The 17,322-nt window shown below is 38.4% G+C and overlaps 1 long non-coding RNA gene across 3 annotated transcripts in view; it reads right to left on the reverse strand.

Annotated features, from left to right (window-relative positions):
* Positions 1-17,149, reverse strand: part of LOC137093427 (uncharacterized) — a 35,142-nt gene extending 17,993 nt beyond the window's left edge. For all 3 annotated transcript variants that reach the window (XR_010908453.1, XR_010908450.1, XR_010908454.1), the window contains exons 1-2: positions 17,088-17,149; positions 6,985-7,205 (exon numbers count right to left, since the gene is read on the reverse strand). This is a non-coding gene — a long non-coding RNA (uncharacterized lncRNA). The remainder of the gene's footprint in view (positions 1-6,984; positions 7,206-17,087) is intronic.
* Between the last annotated feature and the right edge of the window lie 173 nt (positions 17,150-17,322).

Below are 17,322 nucleotides of genomic sequence, written 5' to 3' on the forward strand. Positions count from 1 at the left end.
AACCAACCAACCAACCGACAAACCAGCAAAACCAACCAATGAACCAACCAACCAACTGACCGACCGACAAACCAGCCAACCAACCAACAAACCAATCAACAAACCAACCAATGAACCAACCAACCAACCAACCAACCGATCGACAAACCAGCACAACCAACCAACAAACCAATCAACAAACCAATCAACAAATCAACCAATGAACCAACCGACCGACCGAATGACAAACCAGCAAAACCAACCAATCAACAAACCAACCAATGAACCAACCGACCGACCGACCGTCAAACCAGAAAAACCAACCAATCAACAAACCAACCAATGAACCAACCAACCAACCGACCGACCGACAAACCAGCCAACCAACCAACAAACCAATCAATAAACCAACCAATGAACCAACCAACCAACTGACAGACAAACCAGCCAACAAACCAACAAACCAACCAATGAACCAGCCAACCAATTAACCAGCCAACCAACCAACCAAAGAACCAACTACCAAACACACCAACCAATGAACCAGCAAACCAACCAACGAACCAACCAACCAGCCAACCAACGAACAAAGCAACCAACAAACCAACTAATGAACCAGCCAACGAACCAATTAACCAACAAGCCAACCAAAGAACCAGCCAACCAACCAAACAACAATGCAACCAACGAACCAGTGAACAAACCAATAAACCAAATAATGAACCAACCAAATTTCCAACAAACCAACCAAAGAACCATCCAACAAACAAGCCAACCAATGAACCAACAAACCAACCATCTTCCAAAAGGTGCTTTAAATTTATTGACAAACTAAAAGACAAATGATATTTGTATGTATTGGAAATTTAGCTTAAACTGTATGTCAGCTTGCTTATTTTCCTCAAGTTAAGGATTTATTATGTCTACATGTCATGCAAACAAGAAACTAACCACAGCTTGAGGTCTGTCGTTTCAACCATATAAGTTTGCGACGCTGTTTGCGAATGTTCGTTGGAACGATGGTTTCGGGAAACACCAACATGCTGAACTATGTTGATAACGACGGAACTTGCAACCATGGCTAACAACGCTTTTGGGAACCGCACCCCGGAATAAGAGTGAGCATTTGAGGCGTTATGCAATTATTTGTTTTTCGTCATCATGACAAAACATTGATATGTAATGGCATTTAAAAAGTTCTGTCAGCTGATTAGTACACAGTCCCAGTAATCGGTTGTTAGTGCACACATTAGATTCTTTGGGTGATTGTTTTGAAAACACACGTCTGTGTTGTGCATGCGTCAAAGAGAAATTTAACAAGTGCAATATTTTCATAACAGAGTGTTTTGATTGATAAATTCCGGTGTAAGGAACGTCAAGCTCCGGACATTATAAAAACACAATGCAACACGGTGATGTTGGTCACAGGGGTTTTTGCACAGAAAACAAACAATGTCACTTTTGGGAGTTTGGGACCATTTAGATTCAAACCAGCTCGTGTAGTTCAGTCAGCTTATTTAGATAATTGGATGAATTAAGAGTTTGTCCTGGTGACTTCCCTATTTGTACTGTAAACACTGGTTTAAAATACTCAGTGAAAGTACAAGGTTAAACGGGTTGACCTGCAGGAATACCCGACATGTCAAAAGGTTAGTAACTCTTAATTTAGTTTTTCTCAAACACTAAATGCTTGAATCTCGAAAAAAGAAAAAGAAGCTCAAATATAAATAATTTCTTTAACATTATTTTGGTCACAACATCATTCCCATACTGCAATTAGTGTTACAGGAACAGGTCATAAAAACTATCATTCTAAAATGCAGACAAAATATCAATAGAAATAATACAAAATAAAAACCTGTGTCCACACTTTTGACTAGTAGGGTAGGCAGTATATTTTGAACAGGAAATTTTTTCTTTTTTAATGTGCAGACGACAGCATTATCAAAACAATCCCAGTTCACACGGATCCGCAAAAATGACTAAAAGCACTTTATTTCGTGCCAGGCCAGTTGTTGGCGATGTTGCTTTGTAACTTTCTCTATTTTTCATTTACCAACATACATGAAACTGTTTAAGCACTAGTCCACATTTAAAATATTTCCTGTCGCTCCCATAACAGACAAAGCTCTCGGACCCTAAAAATAGTATAAATGAACATTGAAGCTTAAGCTAAACTCATTATTGACTAATAGTGTACATAGACCACATTAGCATTGTATAGCGCATTGCTATACTTAGGTTGTGTCGTAGAGGAAAGCTGACCCTAATCCCTTACTATACCATGTTTGTGGGTCAGAATGGTCAATCCCCTTTTCATGTGGCTCTTATTCATTTGTTCTTAGTGCTTATAGCTTTCCCTTGATTAGAACTACTATTTATATAGGTCCAAATCCTCAGGCTCCGCCTACCTGTGTTCATAAATCCAGCCGGCTCATCCTGTTCACCGGCTAACCTCTACAACCCGGCTTGCAAATTGTATCTGAGTATTTTTTGAGGACAATGCATGTCAATAAAAGATTATTCTGAAGAAACCGTGCAGTGCTCCAAATGCTAAACCAGCCTCCGAGTTCTCTAGTTAAAATGGAGACACTGTTCTTCCTCCCTCAGCTGTATGTTTGTTGTATATTTCTATGTCATGGGAGTTCATTAGCAGAGAGCAAGAGCACAGGCCAGAGAACATGAGGAGATCCAGAACGCCTGAACCCTCAGGAGCGCCACACACCACAGGGAACCTGAGACTCCCTATCAGCTCTCAGCTCAGACAAAGGCAGGAAAGGAAAGGAAAGGAAAGGAAAGGAAAGGAAAGGAAAGGAAAGGAAAGGAAAGGAAAGGAAAGGAAAGGAAAGGAAAGGAAAGGAAAGGAAAGGAAAGGAAAGGAAAGGAAAGGAAAGGAAAGGAAAGGAAAGGAAAGGAAAGGAAAGGAAAGGAAAGAGAAAGTCTTGCCTGCTCATTATGCAAGAGTTGAGTAGTAGTAGCTGTCAACTCCCCAATGAGTCCATTAACTCGACACAACAGGCCATAATAAAGTTTGCTCTATACTAGTCTTCAAGAGGAAACATTCACTTTGACTTTTATTTTTTTATTAATTAAAAAATGAAAAGACTAACTTAATTTAGAGCACAACATCTAACGTTTACAGTAAAAACTAATTTAGGCAACACTCAATACATATCTCGGGTTGTACGTTCTTTAATATACTTTAAAATATAAAGGAACCATGAACCATTTTTGGTTCCACAAAAGACCTTTCAGTGTAGTTCTTAATTAAAACAATGTTTTTTCTTCAAGTGAAAAACTTTTTTTTTTTCTTTTTTTTTGCAGGATGGAAATATTCCATGAATGCTGGAGGGTCTTTATGGAACCATCAAATAAGCTTTGCAAAAAAGTGTAAAGCACTTACAAAGCTTACATGTATGAAGGAGAAGGTTATTTTGACTAAATTCTGCCATACATCGTTTTGAAATACATTGATGTGCATGCATAATTAAGCATATGTTTTTTTGAATATTCTGTTACAGCAGGTCTGAATATCCAGAGACAGGCCGTATCCGAGTTAGATATAGTTGGGCAGTATGCATTCATCTATTATGAAGATTGTGAACTGCACATCCAACTGGAACTTGAAGAAAGAAGTCACTTATACTCACCAAAGCTGCATTAAAATTTTTAAAGCTTTTTAAAAAGCAGGCATTTAAAAACTAGTATGTTTTAAAATGTAATTTATTTCTGTGATGGTAAAGCTGTATTTTCAGCATCATTACTCCAGTCTTCAGTGTCACATGATCCTTCAGAAATCATTCTAACATGAGGATTTGATGTTCAAGAAACATTTCTGATTATTTTTATGTTTTTTTTATGTTGTGCTCCTAAATAAAAAATGTAAAAAATCAGCATCCTTGAAGAAGAAAAAATGTACACGATGCATTAAGAGGCGGGGGTAATAATTGTAAAACATTTTTCTCCTGGGAAAAATGTAAGTATCTTCTGTTATTTCCAAAGGGCAACACTAAAGAAAGCAAAATTGTCTTTCCGAAAAAAAACATTGTCTTTCCTTCTAGAGAATCAGTGAATATATATATATATATAATAATAATAATTATAAAAATTAATAATAATTATACAAAATTGGGTCCCTTTTCTCATCAAAAATATCTGGAAAGTGCACACACACAAACGCACACAAACAACCATTCAAGAGCTCAGAAACCTGTTATCAACACTGCCCAGCGACTTTTAGTATTAAAATAGCTTCGCTACTGGATCAATATATTATACGTGCATCAATGAGCCTTGGCCGCCCGCCCATGACCCTGTGGCCGGTTGTCCACTGTTCCTTCTTTGGAGCACTTTTGATAGATACTGACCACTGCAGACCGGGAACACCCCACAAGAGCTGCAGTTTTGGAGATGCTCTGACCCAGTCATCTAGCCATCACAATTTGGCCCTTGTCAAACTCACTCAAATCCTAACGCTTGCCTAGTTTTTCTGCTGCTAACACATCAACTTTGAGGACAAAACTTGCTGCCTAATATTTCCCACCCACTAACAGGCGCCGTGATGAAGAGATAATCGGTGTTATTAACTTCAGTGGTCATAATGTTATGCCTGATCAGTATATTTCTCAGCAAAGAGGGGGTTACATCACTATTTTGAAGTAACACACGCACATCTTTGTTGTTAAGACGCTAAACAGACGCAGGTACGAATCTCTCTCTCTCTCTCTCTCTCTCTCTCTCTCTCTCTCTCTCACTCTCTCATTAATTCCAATAAATGCCAAATATTAATTTCAATAAATGTCATCGTACGCAACACTTTATCTCTTTATCTGTGTCTGATTCAAAGTGGGCAGAATGCTAGATCCAACAAGCCATAACCATCAGTTTAACCCTTTCGGTCAAATATTGCGCTGCAAACATCAATAACAACTTTAAGTTGTCAATGTTGGCAAATTACCATGGTATAAGCGGAATAATCTATGGCTAGCTGTGTATTCAATTATTTTGTGGCTTTGTGTCGGGTGGTTCTTTACCTTCACTTAGTGCAAATAGTGATAGATAGCCTAGTATTTAGAGCAGGGTTCCTCAAACTTGGTCCTGGAGGGCCACTGTCATGCAGAGTTTAGCTCCAACCTTGACCAAACACACCTGAACAAGCTCATCAAGGTATTCAGGGTCACTAGAAAATCACAGGTGAGTTTGGTCAGGGTTGGAGCTAAACTCTACAGGACAGTGGTGCTCCAGGGCCGAGTTTGAGGAACCCTGATTTAGACATTTCTTTGCACTTATATGCCAAATAGCCACTGCCTTAAAAAATAAAAGGTAGTATATAGTATTAAATGCAGAGTTTACAGTAAGTAGTAAACTAATATTATGTTTTGAATATATCCTGTGTGCCTGAAAATGCTCCACAGCATGCAAAAAAGTAGTAGGTATAAGAAGGGTTGGCAAACTGCTGTACTCCAGATTATGGATTATGGATAGAAAATGGCCAAATATTTGTAAAATGAGTGTATATTCTAGATTTAACAAGCCACCTTTTATACTCAGTCTAACATTTTCAACTTTTCTACAACTGTCACAAACAGAATCAATTAAAGTCAAACAGTTAAAGTGATGTAAAGTTACCAGCTGAGACACCGCCTGACAATTGCTTGTCCTGCAGAAACTTTTCCACAAGACTCCTCATATTTAATTCAGAGCGACCTCAAGGAAGAGTCAGGCCTGTCTGCTGACAAATCTAAAGCTCCTGGAAATATGAGCCAGAGTCATATACGCCCACACAGACAGGCACACACTCACAATCATGCTGCAATTCAAAGCGTGCTTCCCTCCCATGGGGTCTGATTCCCCTCCACGTGTCAAATGGCAGGACTTCATTTTGCTGTCCGATTATGGAAGGGGAAACAGCATTTAAGGCCACTTCAGATCTGTCGGTAAGACAAAGCAAAGGACAGATTAATCGTAGTCTTGCAATCACAAAGCGATGTCAAAATTGCTTTTATATTTTTGTCACACTTCTTACCTCCTTTGAGCTCTTGCGACCTCAGAAAAAACACATCTGTTTAGCAGTCAAATCAAACACAGAGAACTAAAACACAAACCCACACTGTACAGCTCCGGTGTGAGTCAGCACACAAACACTGCAAAAGCACAATTGCATTTTCTATTTTGGTCACTGTGACAAATTGCTGAACAGAGAAAATACAAACTAACTTTTAATAAGAATTGTTTGTGTGTAATTAGGAAATTAATCATCCGGAGGCACATTTTTTAATGTGTAGATTAGCAAGGGAAGGATTGTTGCAAGGAAATCAGGACAAACTAGTTTTCATGTTGTCAATTCAGATCCACTTTTTTTGTAGAGCCATCCTGGGATCAATGCACATCAAATATGACACTATTGCCTGCTGTTCCTGGTCCTATTGTGAGAATTAGCATGATTTTTTTTTATGTTTGGAAAAGAGCTGCTTTGAATCGTGACAATGAGCGTTTACCAGGATCGACTAAACACTGGATTTTCAAAAGTATGTGAAGTTCGCGGCTCCATTGTTCCAGTAAACTTGCACTGCTTCTAGAAAAACTTTTGGTTTCTTTGCAAAGGAATGCAAGAATTGAAAGCAATTACTGGGTGAAAATTAATACTTTTATTCAGCAAGAACGCATTTAAAATAGCAAAAAGGACCGTAGACTTATATATATGTATAACGTTACAAAAAATTTTAATACAAGCTGTTCTTTTGAACTTTCTATTTATCAAAGTACCCTAAAAAAATGCATCATGGTTTCCCTAAAAAAATATTAATTAGCACAACTTTTTCCAACATAATTTTGTGAGCACCAAATCAGCATATTAGAATGATTTCGGAAACTTTTGATGCATTTTGATCAAAAATAAAAGCAGCTTTGGTGAGCATAAGCGACTCGTGTAAAATGGGGTTTGGAACAGAACAGAGGGCAAATAAATGATGACAGAATTGTATTTTTTATAACTATCTGTTTAACCTGTATTGAACCCAGAGGTTACTGCTGTGTTGGGACAGTGGCGGTGTGGACTAACAGACGCAGGTGCTGTGGAGAGGCCCAGTTCAGTCATGGTGGAGCTCATCACTCAGTCGCTGTCGTCTGGCATCATTATGAGCTTAAAATCTGACCAATCACAGCTCAGCGACAGGAGGATCTCTCGCACTCAGCGACGTGCTTCTGTTTGGCCGCTGTCCAAGGTGCTGAAAACACAAGCGGTGAAAGCCAGAACAATGCTGATGTAGACACAGAAAGTTCACCATCACACAATGATATTAATTCTTAATATGCACTTATTTCCAGCATAGCTTAGTCTGATGCATATATATATATATATATATATATATATATATATATATATATATATATATATATATATAGAGAGAGAGAGAGAGAGAGAGAGAGAGAGAGAGAGAGAGAGAGAGAGAGAGAGAGAGAGAGAGAGAGAGAGATGGTCTGATGAGTCTGGATTTCTGTTGAGACCTTCAGATGGTAGAGTCAGACTTTGGCGTAAACAGAATGAGAACATGGATCCATCATGGCTTGTTACCACTGTGCAGGCTGGTGGTGGTGGTGTAATGGTGTGGGGGATGTTTTCTTGGCACACTTTAGGCCCCTTAGTGCCAATTGGGCATCGTTTACCTGAGCATTGTTTCTGACTATGTCCATCCTTTTATGACCATCATGTACCCATCCTGTGTTGGCTACTTCCAGCAGGATAATGCACCATGTCACAAAGCTCGAATCATTTCAAATTGGTTTCTTGAACATGACAATGAGCTCACTGTACTAAAATGGACCCCACAGTCACCAGATCTCAACCCAATAGAGCATCTTTGGGATGTGGTGGAACAGGAGCTTCGTGCCCTGGATGTGCATCCCACAAATCTCCATCAACTGCAAGATGCTATCCTATCAATATGGGCCAACATTTCTAAAGAATGCTTTCAGCAGCTTGATGAATCAATGCCACGCAGAATTAAGGCAGTTCTGAAGGCGAAAGGAGGTCAAACACAGTATTAGTATGGTGTTCCTAATAATCCTTCAGGTGAGTGTATACACACACACACACACACACACACACACACACACACACACACACACACACACACACACACACAAACAAACAAACACACACACAAACACACACACACACACAAACACACACACACACACACACACACACACTGTTCAGAGAATATAAATATTTTTTTCATATAATTTAAATAATATTTTTTCTACATTCTAAATGTATTTACTGTCACTTTAGTTGCATTGCATCCTTGCTGAATAAAATGATTGAAAATTATATCTTTAAAAATAATTTTATAGCATGTATTATAGCATATAGATGGCTGCAAAGTTAATTATATGGACTATAAGTTACAATTTAGATTTTTTCTTAATTTTTTTTAATGATTATGATGATGAATCATACAGCTCTTTTCCATGCAAAAGCAGTTCATACTGCCAAGCTTTAAAAAAAAAAAAATCAGAGAGCATCATAAAAGTATGGCTTATAACTGCACTATATAAGTTGTCTCAAGCCATACAATTGCTTTATGTGGACAACACACCAAAATTTAATTATTTTACTATAAAAAAAATCTTCTCCAGGCATCTTTTGAAGACTCTTCAAAAGTGAAGGTTCTTCAGAAATTCTCTTTGTTTTCCACAGGTAAATGTATACAGGTTTGGAGTGACATGACTTGAATTTTCCGGCTGAATTTCTCATTTAATGGGGCTCTGCTACAGTTTCCAGCAGGCTTACGAGATCCAAATAAACATGTGATCTGCCATATAAAATGAAATGTGCAAACAGATGCTGATAGTGTTGATCTGCAGTGGTCAGTGATCTCTGAAGGTCTGTCTCTGACACATGGCTAATGAAGCATGTGTCCTCATGCCTCTGAGATCAGAGGAGCTCATCTAACACACACACACACACACACACACACACACACACACACACACACACACACACACACACACACACACACACAGTCTCTCTCAGCTTCTAGCCCACTCACTATGTAAAATTCAAAGCAGGTGAGCAGCAGGCCTCACAGCAAACGTGTTTACCCAGCCTGTGACGCACATCAGAGCGAGAGAGAGAGAGCAGGATGGTGCTGATGGAATGAGGGGGAGGAGACAAATGGGAATAGGAAAGAGAAGGAGAGAGATGCTGTGAAAGCCAACACAGTGATCCATGAAACAGGATACAGAGCGCACAGGTGCTGAGTCAAAGTGATAAATTAAACACGATTCTTAAAGCACCTGTCCCTCATTCCCAAAAACCAAAGCAAGGTTAAGGTAAACATTTGGGTTTATCCAAAGTACCGCTACCCATACTGAAATGTAAAAAATATGACAATATCAGTATTTCAGTATGAGTTATACCTGATAGGAGGCTGCTTTCAAACGCAAACCTTGCTGTGTGTATATGTGCAAGCACTCTGTGAAGAGCGTCAAAGGTTTCCATTTGATCACTGTAGGCAATCACAGACAAATCTGTTGGGTATGTGAATGCAATGGCCAATCAGAGGTGTTTAAAACAGTCAGAATCCAATCAACTCCACCAGCACTGTGCAATACAAGACAGCTTTTTTGATCAGTAGATTTGACAGCTTCAGTGATTATAAAGGAAGCTCTCTTTGCTCGCTTTCTCTTTATATTCCATTTGCAGTCTGGATAAAAGTTTTAAATAGTTCTCTTTCTTTTCAATTCATGCCCTTCAAACATGCATGCATACATACACCACTTTTTACAATACAATCAATTCTAAATACGTAAAATCAAGCGCTGCCTTTCATTTTGTTCTCGTTGAATAACCGTTTCACTTGAATACACGTCAAAAGTAAAATGGATTCTGAATGCCTTATCGGTTCATTTGGCCATTTTTCAACACAATGGGCAGCTGGTGTTCAGCTCCATTCAACTTGAAGGAGGAAAGACTGAAATCTCCAAAACGATTTTGTTTTAGTAGTAAAAACATTTTTAACAAAAGAAAGAAATTAACCCTTTTATTCAGCAAGGACATATTAAATTAATCAAAAGTAACAGAAAATTTTTACAAAATTGCAACAAAAAATACTTTCTATTTATTCAAGAATCCTGAAAAAAAGGTTGCCACAAAAAAATATTAGCAGCACAACTGTTTTCAACATTGTTGATAACCAGAAATGTTTCTTGATCATCAAATCCTCATGTTAGAATGATTTCTGAAGGATCATGTGACACTGAAGACTGGAGTAATGATGCTGAAAATACAGCTTTACCATCACAGGAATACATTACATTTTTAAAATATATTCAAATAAAAAAACAGTTATTTTAAATTGTAATAAAATTTCACAATATTCAGGCTCTTACTGTGCTTAGGATCAAATAAAAGCAACAGAGCCAAATAAAAGCTCAAGAGACTTAAAAAATAAAAATAATAAATAAAAAAAAATCTCACTGACCCCAAACTCAAACTCAAATGAACCAATAGAGTATCTCATGTGATTTGAAGATGAGAGGAGGCATTTGAGAATGTAGGCAACACCTTCCCCCAGAGCTCTGTCATTTCCTTTTAATCTGGTTTAAGCTAGTAAGGGAGTTTTTTAATTGTACTTTTGTACTTAGTAAGTTTATCTCCCTACTAGGTACACTGATTATGTTTGTTGTGTTGGCATTGAAGCCTTGGAATCCTCCCACATTTATAAATATAAAATAACTTTATATTGAGTTGTTTAAGGTTATTGTGAAAGCACTGGGGTTGAGTGCTTGAGAGCTTCCAAACATCACACAGTTATTCTGCACAGTTTATATGTTCCTCCATCCCTAGACAAACTGTCCCTCTCCTTTTACTGCCTACCAAAAACATGCATCCATATTGTTTTACGATGCGGTCCAGTGACCGCCCTGACTGCTCTATACACAATGCTCTATACTAACATCAGGATTAAATCGACACAACAACAGTTTTACCTTTGTGGTGGACAAGGACTGCTTAACCCTTAAACGCATACCTCAAGTCTTTAGTGACCCAGGACGTCATTCTCTACCCCACTCCTCATTCATTTTTAAAAGTTAGACATCAACCATTTTATTATTCCTACGAATTATAAAAGAATGCCTGTTTTCAATATAATTTTTTTGTAAAAATACAAACTGTATATGGTCGCTCGCAATGACCCGAGGTGTGTAACAGTGTAAGTTTATTTTTTTCTGCACAGCAATAATTTAATCTTCGATGACTGAATAAGCACAGTTCACCTTTACTCCTTAAGGTAATAATGTCTGATACACAGTGATGAAGTGATGTTTCACTCACAGTCACCGCAGGCAAGAAACAAAAGAATAGGAAGAATCATCAGCAAAAGCTAAAATGTCTCAGATTTACGGCAGAGCGAGAACTGAACACAATCAGATATTACCGTCACTATCACTGATGGTGGATCTGATGAAGAAGCTGTCAGAGATCAAAATACTGATGTTGAAAATGATGAGGCAGATGCTGAATGTACTGGGAAATGAGCTCTGATGAGGACAGTGATGATGGTAGAAAACATCTGCTCAAACTGAACCCTTAAACGCTCGACAAGATAAAGAAATATGCTAAATTATGTAATTATTTTGTTGTTACTCTATAATATCAAGAGGCTTTTGTATTATTGCGACAGGTAAAGATCCACCCATATATCTGGGTCACTAAAGACCCGTACATGTAATAATGGTGAAACATTCAATGATTTAAAGGTGGGGTAAGTCTTATTTCAAAACTGTTTTAGAAAAAGGACACGGGCCGAGTGGAATAACAAACTTGTAGCCAATCAGCAGGTAAGGGGCGTGTCTACTATTGATGGCGAGAAGAGCGCTCGCTCTCGCTCTGTGCACGTCATTATAAAAAACACGAGTCACACATGACGGACATTAGCCGAGATCTAGCCTAATATATGCTGCTTGACTATGCTCGTGTGTCATGTTCATCTTGTCATAATTGTAATATGTCGTTAGTTGGACTGTCGGCTCGTGCTATAGAGTTGTTCATGAGAACAGTTTGTGATTTTGAGATCGTTATGACTCTAATCTTGTCATAATTGTAATATGTTCATTAGTTGGACTGTCTTGCTCCTGTACAATCGAGTTGCTCACAAGAACGGTTTGTGTTTTTGTGATAGAAGGGATAACTTTTTCATTGAATATTCGACCTGGATTAGAGATTCTGCAATAGCCGTTGATTCCTCTGGGTTACGTATGTGTGGGGCGGCGCTATCAAAATAGGGGCGAGACCCTTTTGGGGGTAGGGGCGTGTGTGTTTTGGTGATTTGAAATACCAACAACGGTTACCAGATAGCATTTATCCCACCTTTAAGGGTTAACCTGATAGAATCTCAAGATATTTCTAAAAGGTACCTCTGTTAAATGCACAAAAGTGTACGAGTACTGTTGTTTCTCAAACTGTATTCTCATCCTGGGTAAAATGCAAGAGGTTTATTGAGGACGTTAGGAAACATGTGCCTGGTTTTAGAGTCTCATGCATGTTTTAACATGTTTTACTCTAAGGAGCACATTTTCTACCATTAGTTGCACTTTCTAAAGCAACCGTTACTATTACTATTGCTCATACTAACAACTAACACCCATAGGGGTTAATCTTTGTTGAGTAACCCATCCTGCACCAGTCAAAAAGAATGACAGCTCAAATCATGCAGCTTGTTGAAAAACGTTGTGCTACTACTATTCTATGTGGTCAGAATGCAAAAATCGCATAAACAAGCCCTATCTAGACACCGAGCAATGCACTACAGAAAACCTTGGCAATAGCAACATCAAACTACCTTTCTACATTTTTGTCTTAGTTGTCAGTGCACTTCTACTGTTCTGTACTTTTGACCTGTCAGAATCATGGAGCGGACCTGCTCAAACTTTAGCGCCCCATGACAGGTTTTATTCTAGAGAAATGCCTCGGCTGCTCTTGTTCTAGTTTTGTGCTCTGCAAGCCCCTTTGTGGTTATAAGCACTGTTCTCCAGGCATTTCCCCAGAGACTGTCAGGATAAATTTAGGGGCGACTTTGTGAGCCGAGTGAGAAAAAAAAACATGCTGAGTACACACACACACACACACACACACACACACACACACACACACACACACACACACACACACACTTTCTACCTCTAAATTTGGAGGACTGCAGTGCAGGGATATTAAAAAGCCTGAATCATTACAGCCTTCAGAGGCCTTGATAAATTACAGACACATCACAGGGCTGATAGGTCAACGGATGGGCAGTAATGAGAGGCATAACAAACTGACGACAAACTCACTTTTACTTCATTAACAACCCACTGAAACCGCCCACAGACTGAACAGAGACCGCAGCCGGTTTCTACCCTGATGAAGGAATAGATCATGATTTTCTGAACCCGTATGAGTTTGAGGAGCACTAAAGGAAATGTTTTGAAGAATGTAAACGCTGTTCTTTTTCATACAGCGCAAGCAAATGCTAGCGTTCAGAAGTTTGGGGTTGACTTTGTATGTCATGGTTTGCTGAAGCATTAGGAGTTCCTTTCACTGGAACTTAGGGACCATGCCCAACCCCTGAAAAACAACCCCATACCCCAACCCCCCCTCCACCAAACTTTACACTTGGAACAATGCGAACCGTTCTGCTGTCAACTTCCAAACCCAGACTCGTCCATTAGATTGCCATGCAGAGAAGCATGATTCGTCACTCCTGAGAACACATCTCCTCTGCTCTAGATTCCAGTGGCAGTGTGCTTTACAGCACTGCATCCGACACTTTGCATTGCACTTGGTGATGTAAGGCTTGGATGATCTGCTCGGCCATGGAAACCCATTCCAAGAAGCTCTCTACACACTGATCTTGAGCTAATCTGAAGGCCTCATGAAGTTTGGAGGTCTGTAGCTATTAATTCTGCAGAAAGTTGGCGACTTCTGCACACTGTGCACCTCAGCATGAGCTGACCCCTCTGTGATTTTACATGGCCTACCACTTTGTGGCTGAGTAGCTGTTTTTTTCCCAATTGCTTCCACATTTGTTATAATACCACTAACAGTTGACTGTGGAATATTTAGTAGAGGAAATTTCACGAATCCAATTATTGCACAGGTGGCAACCTATCACGGCACCACGCTTGAGTTCACTGAGCTCCTGAGAGCACCCATTCTTTCACAAATGTTTGTAGAAAGCATTTGTCTACATGCCTAATGCTTGATTTTATACACCTGTGGCCATGGAAGTGATTGGAAATCCTGAATTCAGTGATTTTGAGGGGTGCCCCAATACTTTTAGTAATATAATGTGTTATAAACACAAAGGGACAAGTCATATCTTGAAATTTGCTTGTTGCTAAGCCTAATAATAATGGTTTGATTTCAAAGTGGTTACAAACAGTGCCGAAGGCCAAACACAATTGTTACCCGGCTGTCACCAATGAATTGAGAATTGATGCCATGGGCCAAAAAAAAACATTTTTGGTTTTTTGTTTTATGCAAAAAGAGCATGTATCTAGTCAGAGACCAAAGGAGCATGTGCCTTGTGACCAGAGCCTAAAATATATGTTATATATATATATATATATATATATATATATATATATATATATATATATATATAAAGATAGTCCTCGTGCAGTAGCCCTTTTATGTCTTTTAGTGTCATACTATAGCTTTATGTGATGAAAAGGCCCCAAATGAAGCCATTATCTTCTATTAATGCAGTAGCTCTCTAATGTAATTACCACACATGCATATTCAAACCTAGCGCTCACCAGATTTGATGTCAGTGACAGATCTGTTCTCACGTGTCCTATAAACCAAACACAGCATGCCAATTTTCAATATGCAGAAGGGTGAATGACATTTGAGCGCAATGTGAGCAAATTAGGACAGAATTACTGAATTTGAATGGTTTTCCTTTAAGAAATGTCCCCTTGTATTTAAATAAACAACCTAAGAATTATGTTGTTTTGATGTGGTGTGGCGTCTTTAAATGAAGTTAAAATAAAAATAAGGCTTTACAGTAAGAACAAGCGTAATGGGCAACAAATGGGCAGCCGTGCAATCGTGATAAACAAAGCCCTGCCAGACACTTTGAGCTGTTATGTGTGTGTATAAATATACAGATACCAATGAAATGAACAAACCTTTCACACTCTTCTCCCTAACACATGTGCTCACCAATCCCGGGCAGACACACTAACGCCACACCTAAATATACATCACACAAAGCACATGGTCAGTCGCGGCGCTTCTATGTTTAGAGGGAACGGCCAGGAGAAGGACGTCACCCCTCTCGTACCCCTCGTGATACTAAACTTTACATGAACAGTTTGTCGCATTCACACAGTCTCGTCTTGCCCGGCTCCTGTGATTCATAATTCCTGATTCAGCCGCAGGGAAACCCTGACATTTGCCTGGACGCCGGCCATGTTACCGCTGCCCTTCGACCCGTGTCCTACTCATTTGACAATGTTTGTTTGCATGCTCTGTAAGAGCACATTTTAACCCTGGTGAAAAAGAGATGCAACGTGCACTTTAAATCTTAAAAATATACTTTTATATAACTGCAGATGATAATGTGAGCATTCAGTAACGTTTCTTAATGTTAGGTAATTAATAAATGCCAAGTTATAGAGTTAACGTACCTTTTAAAAACATATTAGTAAATATAAAACATGTTACATGATTTTAAAATAATAATAAATGCTGTTGAAATATTGTTTACTGTAAGTTTGTGTTAACTAATGTAGCTAGCTAAAATAAAGTGTTACTGTCCAGTAGTCTATCTTATTCCTCAAATAAGTTCTTTTTAAAAAAAAAAAAAATGTTTCTCTATCTTTTTTTAACTGCAGAGGATAATATGAGCATTCAGTAACCTTTCTTAATGTTAGGTAATAAATATATGTTCCTTTTAAAAACGTATTAGTAAATGTAAAAGTCAAGATTAATAAATGCTTTTGAAATATTGTTTACTGTAAGTTCATGTTAACTAATGTAGTTAGCTAATATAAAGTATTACCATCCAGTTGTCTATGTTATTTCCCTAATCAGTTCTCTATTAAAAAAAAATATGTTGAAGTCTACGTGAACGCAAGGACGCATTTACATCTTAACACGGCCTAAATCACATTAAAAGATTGTAATAGGTAAACACTTGGTACCGTCTAACCTTGAGCTTCTAATCTTAATAACAGTGTAGTTGCAGAAAGACCTGAAAGGCATTATGAAATCTAATCACATTGTAAATGTTACCCAACACGGTATAAAGATATGGTAACAGATGGTAAAAGCAGGGGCCTGAATGATTACCATATTCATATAGTATGTTATGTACTACGCCATTGTCTTTCAAAGAACAAATGCAAAAAAACAAAGACAAACAAACATGGTATTAATATGGTACACGGTGGTCAGAATTGTATTTGTATGTTTTTGCAAGCGGCATGAACACAGCTAAATTAAAAATAATGAGAAAAAAATATGGAGGCGTGGGATTTCACCATGTCCTCAAAGTATGGGAGCAGAAAACATACACACACACACACACACACACACACACACACACACACACAGCAGCTGGCTCTCTTATGTAAGTGCTGCTGCTGCAGCTCTCTCTCTCTCTCTCTCTCTCTCTCTCTCTCTCTCTCTCTCTCTCTCTCTCAGCAGCATGTGCAATGTCCTCCGTGTTGCTATGGGCCTGCGGGAACAGTGCAGTGCTGCCACCTGCTGGTGAAACGCTGGTTCTCAATATTTAAAGATCCAAGTTTTTACTTTGGACCAGAAATTGCGACATAAACACAGTACCACTATGATATAAAAGTAAATAAATGTAATTAAAATCAAACATCTAAACGTATCTATAGTTTATTACTTTGAGCTGCATAACCTCGACAGACCTTAACGTTAGGCTATTTGAGGGTGTTAGCAGAAGTGTAATCTTTCTAGTCTTTTAATCTTCCAGCCGTCGATACTATCAAACCGATTTCTGCAAATATGTCAAAATGGACTGATGTTTTAGATTGCGACAAACCACCCACTACCACAATAAATCAGACATATTGCCAAAACTTACAGGTGCTGTAGGCTACTGTTGAATTCCCTCCAAACGGTCTCTTCCTGGCCGATGATGTCATCTTTTGCCAGTTAAAGAGCTATAACATAATATTGACAGGATGAAAATGAATTAAATACAATTTAATATTAAATGTTATAAATGTCTATTTATTTTTCAATTTAAAAAAAATCCTTTACAATTACAATTTATTATTTTGGAAAAGGACATTTATTTCTATGCTTGAATTATTAAA

The sequence above is a fragment of the Pseudorasbora parva genome, chromosome 2 (genome assembly GCF_024679245.1).
Source record: "Pseudorasbora parva isolate DD20220531a chromosome 2, ASM2467924v1, whole genome shotgun sequence".
NCBI lineage: Eukaryota > Metazoa > Chordata > Actinopteri > Cypriniformes > Gobionidae > Pseudorasbora > Pseudorasbora parva.